The sequence below is a fragment of the Betta splendens genome, chromosome 4 (assembly GCF_900634795.4).
Source record: "Betta splendens chromosome 4, fBetSpl5.4, whole genome shotgun sequence".
Classification (NCBI taxonomy): Eukaryota; Metazoa; Chordata; class Actinopteri; order Anabantiformes; family Osphronemidae; genus Betta; species Betta splendens.
This window is the reverse complement of record NC_040884.2, coordinates 6,567,254-6,575,872: the sequence shown is the minus strand read 5'-3', so window position 1 is coordinate 6,575,872 and position 8,619 is coordinate 6,567,254. Positions and strand designations below refer to the sequence as shown.

The following is an 8,619-nucleotide window of genomic DNA, read 5'->3' as shown; positions in this document are numbered from 1 at the left end:
AGGCTTCAAATGCACCTTGGAAACTGTCTGTGCCCGTCGCTCGGAGCAGAACGGACCGTTCACTTGCTTCAATGCTTATGGCTGCAGCTTATTCTGATGTTATCGCTCTGTCTGACCACCGACCACAGACATCTGCCCATTAATAAAGCAGAATCATACTCATGCACTAGGAAGCTCTAGCTCTTTAAGTGCTTTGGCGTCTTTTTCCAGCATTGCAGCAGACTCCACTCCAATAGAAATCTGCTCCGCAGGCGACAAACTGTTGAACATAGCGGAGCGACGTGTAGCCAGGTTTCCTCCAGGAGGGAGCGAGGAGCCACTATTGGACAGAAGAGACAATAAATGATGATGTTACCAGCAACAAAACAAACAAAAAGCAATTGATTCATTCACAGTGGTCACAGCGCGGGAACAGAACCACAGGTAGGAAACCAGAGCAACGCTTGTAACTGGGTGTGATGCTAATGACAGCGATGCTCTAATTTCACACTCGCCTCAAGCTCAAATATTTTGACAAGGCCACGTCGAGGCGTGATAGATTGGCAGATAACACGTGCAACAAGTGATTCGCTGCTTGTCTTTCCGCTCTGCATACTTCTCTTACGCTTCGGTGGTTCTGCTGAGATCCTCACACGGGCCGCATGACGTTCCAAACAGAGCGACTGCCAATGTGAACAACACGGGCGGCACAGAACGCCGGGGTCACAACGGCCACGAACACACGCGGAGACGAATGGCTGCACAGTCTGGGCTCAGCATAAACACGCTGAAGACGTCCTGCTTGTCTCATCATGCGAGTGAATCATGCCAGGATGGATTTCAGTGCTCCACTCAGTAATATTGTATATTAGCTCTGTGATCATTGAACAATTCTGCTTGTGCTTTCAAACAGGTGCTTTATTTCTAAGAGCAGTGCCCATATATATAAAACTATGCTATGCACGACTCGACTTAACCTCCACTGTTTTCATGGCGATATATAATCTTTATCTTTATTTATTTATAGCCTTTTAGTGCTGAATAATTAACGAGAATGTAAATCATTAATTGCAATTATAGTTTAACTCGGCCCTGGAGAATATGAATTCCGTCGTCTGATGCCGTTCATAGCGTTACAGTACATGCAGCGGTCGGTACTTCACCTTCTGGCTGGAGACGGCAGGTAAGAAGAGTTTAAACTATTTATTACCTGCAGGACCTTACGTCTCCTTTATCTTCCATCCTCCTCTCCTCACATGGTCTCTGGCTGCAGATGCAGGAGAGCGATGAGGGGATTAGCTGTGATTTGGTCTGCTTTCCCTTTTGGAGCTGAGGGGGCACGGGCTTGTACAAAGCCCACGGACAAGGGGCTATAGATTTCCTTTTCAGCCAGGCTTAATAACTCTGTCACTTTTACTCTGCCTTAGCTCCCACTCTGTGTCCACAACTACAGGAGCCTTTTAAAATGCATAATGTATAAGCTAGTAATGTGCAAAGCCTTTCAAAATGAGTGAAATCATGTAAATTGATGAGCCAACAAGGCTGCAGCAGCTGAGTAATACAGATGGAGATAATAAAGTCTGCTTTCATGGTGTTTAAGAAGCATTTTTTAAAGGTCACACTTTGTGGAACTAATTAAAACCTAATTACAACAGTATTAGCAAATGTGTCTCAACATGTCAGATGAAACCACGCGGAAGCTTTTCCTTTACTGTATCCTTCGAGTCTTTCATTTTAATGAAGCTCAATTGATTTTTTCTGTTCTCAGTGTTTCTGTGTGTTTTCTCAAATGCCAAACATTGAGTTAGGTGATATTTAGACCTGAACCATTACTCTATGTCGTTGTGTCAGGATGCAGTCAGTTTATTTATTTTACTTATGTAACTAGTACAATCTGTATATCACTTAATATTTGTCTGTTGACAAATAAATCGCCTTTTTACCAGTTTCCTGTTCAGACATTATCTCTTCCTCTTCCTTCAAAAAGCTAATTACTAAATATATGTCCTAAGTCTGAGAAGTGGAAATCAGTGTAAGACCTGCAGGCAGAAGTGCAGCCACTGCCTATTACATAAATAAATAAATAAGTACACTGGAAAATATCTAAAAGCATTTTAAGTGGATGAGTTAATAGGAAATTCATTCACCTCACCAGCAAATTCAAATAGTCTATTAACGCATTCAATGACGAGATAATTGACTGGATCCTTGTACACAAAACAAATTGCTTCTCAGATCTATGTTTGTTTGATTGCTCTTAATCACCAAATGAAAGTTTACCCGTAGAATATGAAATCAAGTAAATGAAGTCTCACTGCGGCGTATAAACAACGTAAATGCATGAAGCTAAAAAACAATGGTCTGCGTAGTTTTCATGTTACCATGTTCATAACTTACAGTTATGTAGTTCTTTTGTAAAAACCTCCCCAGTGCAGAGAAGTGGAAGTTTTATTTTGGTGCTACTGCTGATTATCTGCCTGCTTTCAGGTCTTACAACAGCCAAGATGTCATTAGTCAAAAATACTTTATTGTTTGTTTCTTGTCTGTTAGAAGCTCTGTGGGTTTCTACTCAGAAAATCAGTGACCTCCACGGTCAATCTACAGCCAGAGCAAATAAATAAAGTCAGTGAACAAAGCACAAGTAATAAACCTGAGTGGACTCAGGCCAAGCAGACAGATGGAGCATGTCACACACAATAGAGAGATGACATTCCATCAAATACAATTTTAACAGCTCTAGGTCAAAGATCACCTGCCCCTTCACCTGTCACCTTTTACCATTCTGGGTCAAAGGTCATCTGCCCTTTCAGCCTCACCTCTAAGGTCATAGGCCACTCAGCAATGTCAAGTGTCAGCAATGTCATCAAAGGTGGACCGCCACTGTCAAAGGTCCTCCCTCCGAGTCAAAGGTTTACTGCACTCTCACCTCAGAGATTGTGATCTGATCAGCGCTCAGTCAGCAGAGAGGCAGATGAAGGGGAATCCTGACGCTGGCAGGCTGGCAACCACTCTACATGCCTGGTTCCCACCGTGAAGCATGGAGGAGGAGGTGGGATGGTGTGATGGTGCTTTGCTGGTGACACTGTTGGGAATTTATTCATAATTGAAGGCATACTGAACCATGTGTCATAACCTGGACCGATCACTTGCCATTTCCTGTTTTACTTTCTGCCACATCCTGTTTAGTTCTGCTCTGGTTCCCTCCTGTTTCGCTCTCCAGTCACATGATTCTTCAGCTGTCGTCAATCAGTAATCAGTCAGGCATTTAAACCAGTACTCACCACACTCGCTGGCAGATTGTCGATCATGTTTCCAGTCTCAGGTCCCCAGCATCCAGATGCTCGTAACTCTTCTGGCGTACCAGTCCTGAATCTCATTTTGACCTTGTCTTGCCTGCTCCCTTGTGTTCTGGTTTTGGACTCTGCCTTTTGTTACTGAACCTCATTGCCTGATTCCTGTTTTGTACTGCTGTTACCTTCCATGCCAACCCGGGTGTTTGTTTTAACCTTAGATTATTTGCAGTAAAATGTTTTTTTCTAATGGGATCCTTTATAAAAAAAAATAAATAAAAAAAAATAAATAAAAATCCACAAACTATTTAACAGCTACAACATCTAAAGCTAAGATTTGAAAAGATTAATGATTACATCCTTCAAAATGATTGGGTGTGAACCAGAGCCATAGTAAGACCTCACAGTGATACCTGATACTTTCTGCTTCACATTTTTATAATGTTTGAGACTATTCCTATTTCAAAGTAGCTTTTAGAACTGTTTTTTTTTGTTGATAAATCAACTAGTTTCACAGAATTTATAGTTGTAATGAAATGTTTCCTGTTTTCACTTCAGAAAGTTTGCTTTGCAGTAATTCACACTAAAAAAAAAAATTCTATTTCTGTTTTTCTAACACTAACACTAACATCTAACTAACTATCAGCAATAGCTGCTGCGGCTTTTTGTCATTGATGATGTCATTTATGTCCAGGGTGTAACTGCTTTCAGTTCTTCAGATGTCTTCAGATTGGGAAACAAATCAACATTAAACAAAAAAAGACAACAGAAGAGCAACACCGGAAACTCCTTAAACAGAGGATTTTGTTTAAGGAAATTTTGTGTTTGTCATCACATGCTGTGCCTCTGGCTGATCATTGTTGCTGGGGGTCTTTAAACATTTGGTTGTTGAATGGTGGGAGTTTCACTGTAGTGACCACGGGAACATGTTAAGGAAGTAAAGGGGGGTTTACTGCAGTCACTATCAAAAAATAGTCAACAGCTCATGTGAGGTTAGTAACAGTGATAAATACAGGTCTTGTGTCCTCAGTCCTTCAGTGGATACTTTGTACATAAAGTAGTTTGTACTTACTTCTTAGATGTATCGTAATTGTGATCCACTCCGTCTTGAAACGAGAGTAAACTTTGAGATGGTTTATCACACTGATGATCTCCGGTTGATTTCTTTATAAGAAGAATTTCCACTACACAGGCTTAAAAATATATTATTAAACTCATTCTACATAATAATGCAATTCCAGAAATCTAATCAGGACCCTCTTGGCAGCATATGGCCCCAGGACATATGCTGCCTACACCAGAATCACGATTGCTGGTTAAAACAGAGTGGGGGGCGGTGGAATGGCTGCCAGCGTCAGGATTCCCCTTCATCTGCCTCTCTGCTGACTGAGCGCTAATCAGATCCCAATCTCTGATCGAACAGGGTGAGAGTGCAGTAAACCTTTGACTCGGAGGGAGGACCTTTGACAGTGGCGTTGCTAACACTTGACATTGCTGGGTGGCCTATGACCGTAGAAGTGAGGGTGAAAGGGCAGATCACCGTACTTATGTACTTATGTCTCGTCACATTCCCCGCTCGCGTTTTCTCTGTCCCTCTCACAGCATCTCTTCCTCACAGGGAGCATTATCACTGATTGCACAACCTCATCCTTCCATTTTTGCTTCATGTGCATCCACACACACCCCTCTGTACTGGGTCATGACTGGAGGTTATCTGTATTATGTTGAAAGGACATCATTCTCTCCTTTGGTCAGTGTTGACTGTTGCTATGGTGACACGGCGTGCTTGCTTATAGCTAATACCAGCACAACCTGTTTAATAAAATACGAGCATCAACTCTACAATTCATGCGCATGTGGCTGTTATTTTACATTTACTAAATGTGATTCTGTAAAAAGTGATTTTATATTATATATATATTTATATTTATATATATTTTTCAATTTTGTAAAAACACACGCAAAGACTGGAGTGCTTTATAAAAAGTTCTTCAGTGTGTTGTTGCTGATATGAAAGGGTGATTCAAATGGAGCTGTGTAAGGATTTGTTGCAAAAATTAGATTTTTAGAAAGGAGAAATTTGATTACAGTGTTTCATTTTGGTAGAGATGTGAGTTGTTAATGTCCAAGTGCTGATGTCTGACTGGTTTGTGTGTAGAGTTTTGACATAATGGGCCAAATTTTACAAAACGTGTGTAAGCAATAGGCAAGAACTGTAATCAATCACCATCATCATCATCATTGTTGTCAGTGGAACTTTGTAGTAAACTGGACGCAACAACTAACAACAAGAACCTGAGGAAACAAGAAGCTTGGCTATCGCTCCGCTGAGCTCCCAGCTGGTAATCCTCAGCCCGTTAGGACTGAATATTCTCCGTTATCGCGCTCTGAAGCTCCTAATTCAGTCGCTCAGCCTCAGCCCTGAAGTCTCTGAAGTTTCGGCTCCCTGCATTTCACGGACCTGCGCCTCCCTGCTGTTGTCTTACCAGCAGACAGCTTCCTCATGCTTCACTGGCTGTCTGATAAGCGGGAGAAGGAGTGAGGCCGACGGAGGACGGGGGGTACGAAGATAGAAATGAGGTGGAAGAAAATGAAAAAGGAAGAGGAGCAGAAGTGGAGACACTGGACTAGATGGAGAAGCGCAGTCTGTGCCGTTTCAGCAGATAAAGAGAAGCAGTGGGTGGATGGGAGGTGGGCAGCGCGGGGGGGGGGGCTCCATCACCGCCTCATGGCAAACGTTATTACCTATTCTATCCATCTGCGAATTAAAAGGTGTGTATCATGATCCGGATTCACTGGTGCGTCTCTGCCGCTTTCACGCTTCAAGCGGCGTTTGTCTTTTAGGCGCGTGAGTCAACAAAGGGTCAGTGTTTGCATTGTTCAGGCTCCTTTCATCAGAGAGGATGAGCCCCGAGCGGCTCCTCGATCCATTACCCATCTAATTACACCTGCGCTGATGGGGGGGGGGGGGGGGGGGGGGGGGGGGGGGGGGGGGGGGGGGTATCTGTCAAAGGGCGGCGTGTGGGGGTCGGTGCTCATTCACCACCTGAAGCCCACCTTTAAGACCCATGATTCTGTCTCAGCTGTTCAGACCCGGCCCCTTCAGAACGCTCAGATTCTGGAGGCTTCAACATCATGTCGGTGCCATAACCTCCATGTTGTTGTCCATCGTCACTGAGGACTGTACACTTCATCTCATTGCCTCTGTTTATTTCAACAACTTTTTTTGCTTTGTCTGGTCCAGTGCTCAGGCACCAGTTTGGCCTGTACATATTTAATCTCTCTTTGTTTGACCGTGTCTGTATGCACAGTATACTGTACTGCAGCATACAACATGCCTGATGGATCCCATCCATTTTATTTGCAGCTGCTGTAACTGTAGCTTTATTTAAGACATAATTATAACAGTGGCTCCTTAAAAATCTAAACCCTCAGTAACCAAAAGGTAATTATTTTAAAAAAACAGAACAATACTTTAGAACAGAACATTTTGTTTAGTTACAGATTTCACTCATTATTAGTGAAAAATAAATCTTTGTAGATGATTATCAGTTCTACAAAACAAAAAGAAATGCATTTACCTCGAGCCTGTTTCTCAACATGTGCTTATTCTTGTCGCATCGAAGCTCGCTGATCTAATCATAGTCGCAATAGCTGCCTTAATTTGCGCTTCAAGGTATTTTAGGTAGTGCAGACATGGAGCCCAGTAGGAACCAGAGCAGCTTATCTGATGCTCTGCCGCCGTCTGCACTCACATCACGCATCACCCTTGACTCTGCGCTTCCCGTTGCTTTGCCTCCGTGTGCCTGGCTCATGTGCACGGAGGGGTTCAGCATCCAGTGCTGCCAAAAACATGACCCGAAGCTCACGATGCAGCGTGTGTCAACTGAACTGTCGGGATTCATTAGCGGAGGAGTCACGTTAGCCTCTTCCCTTATTAAAAAGAAGTCAGGAATCCGATTAAAAGCCGCCGTCATTAGTTCGCGCTGACACGGGAGGATGCTGCGAATGCAGGCGGTTATTTGTTTCATAACCATAAAAACGAGGCGACTAATGAAGTGTGTGTTGCTAATGTGCAGACACAGGTTGTGAGCATGTTGCACCTGGTGTAAATCTATCGCCGTCGTCCTGAGGAAAATGCCTTCAGAGTCATTTCATTGAGAAAACACATTGAGATGCATAAATACTGTTTATGCCTCGTGCCCGCGTCCACACTGTGCAGATCACCCACACCGTCTGGGAAATGTTATTACGGCCTTGTCGGGCGCTGGTAAGTGCTCCGTGATGTCTTGTTTTGAATGGTGGTGAGTGCATTTAAATGCCCCCTACCAGCACCCTCCACTCCACATTCACTTCACATCTCTGTTCTCCGTCCGTCTGTCTTCATCAGCGTGTCTCTTAATGCTCCCCGGCTAAAATTAGCACGTCTGTGGAGCAGGGAAGTGCTCGCTGCCTCTGAATGTTCATCAGCTGGACTTTAAGGGAGTTGTTGTGTGTTCCTCGGCCTGCATTCATGTTGCTGGTTGGCATTTCTCATCAGGTTCTGACCACAAGATGTTTTCACAAGCTACAGAAATGTAGTAGTCAGATAGAATATGATATGTTAGCGTGGGATGCCATCTCCATGCTGGTCTTTAAGCAGCGCTCTGAGTCAAATGACACCGGGCTGATTTTCTATGCCCACCGAGCCGGCTGAGCAGACGCAGAGTCAGGAAGCGACTTCACAGTACGCAGTGAGCATTTATCACTTTAGTGCGTGCGGTTTGGTCTGAGTAACGGCGCCTGAAGGCAGGTTAAAAGGGTTCAGGGCTGATGTGGCTCCACAGGACTGCAGCCACGTCCTCTAACGGGTTCCATCTGAGGCTTGCTCCCATATTTCTGGAGAATGACAAACACCACACACCTACAGTATGTGCATTTTGACTTCACTCAGACTTTTTACTGCATACAGTCCTTTAACTTGGACAGACACACAGGAGTCCTAAAGTTTTCCCCTTAAATTCAAATGCTGCAATTCAACATCCGTGTAACGTTCCTCAAAATTGTATTCTCATCATTCACAGCCCGTCCAGGATGTGGCAGCGGCTTCATCACATCTCTCATATAAAAAGGGAAAGGTCAGGCTCATCCACCTCGTCTAATCAAACATTCATTAGTGTACAATATGTAAATCGGGCCCCAGGCCTGCACCTACACTGATGCACACAGGCTGCAGCTCCCCTGTCACAACCCCTTAATTCAGCCGCGTATACACACACTCCAGCAGGGCTCAGCCGCACTCAACTTTCTTTAGAGGTAATTACACCCCTATATTCATTTATATGTGTAATTATAGTCAGAGCCACTGAAT

General features: G+C 43.8%; 2 long non-coding RNA genes across 2 annotated transcripts in view; one reads left to right on the top strand and one right to left on the bottom strand.

Annotated features, from left to right (window-relative positions):
• The window catches only part of LOC121202211 (uncharacterized), a 2,795-nt gene extending 2,644 nt beyond the window's left edge, over window positions 1-151 (bottom strand). The window contains exon 1 of the long non-coding RNA XR_005897654.2: window positions 16-151. This is a non-coding gene — a long non-coding RNA (uncharacterized LOC121202211). The remainder of the gene's footprint in view (window positions 1-15) is intronic.
• Window positions 152-197: 46 nt separating this feature from the next.
• Window positions 198-3,781, top strand: LOC129604051 (uncharacterized). The gene is made up of 2 exons (XR_008694595.1): window positions 198-423; window positions 658-3,781. It is a non-coding gene; the product is annotated as an uncharacterized LOC129604051 (long non-coding RNA).
• The last annotated feature ends 4,838 nt before the right edge of the window (window positions 3,782-8,619 follow it).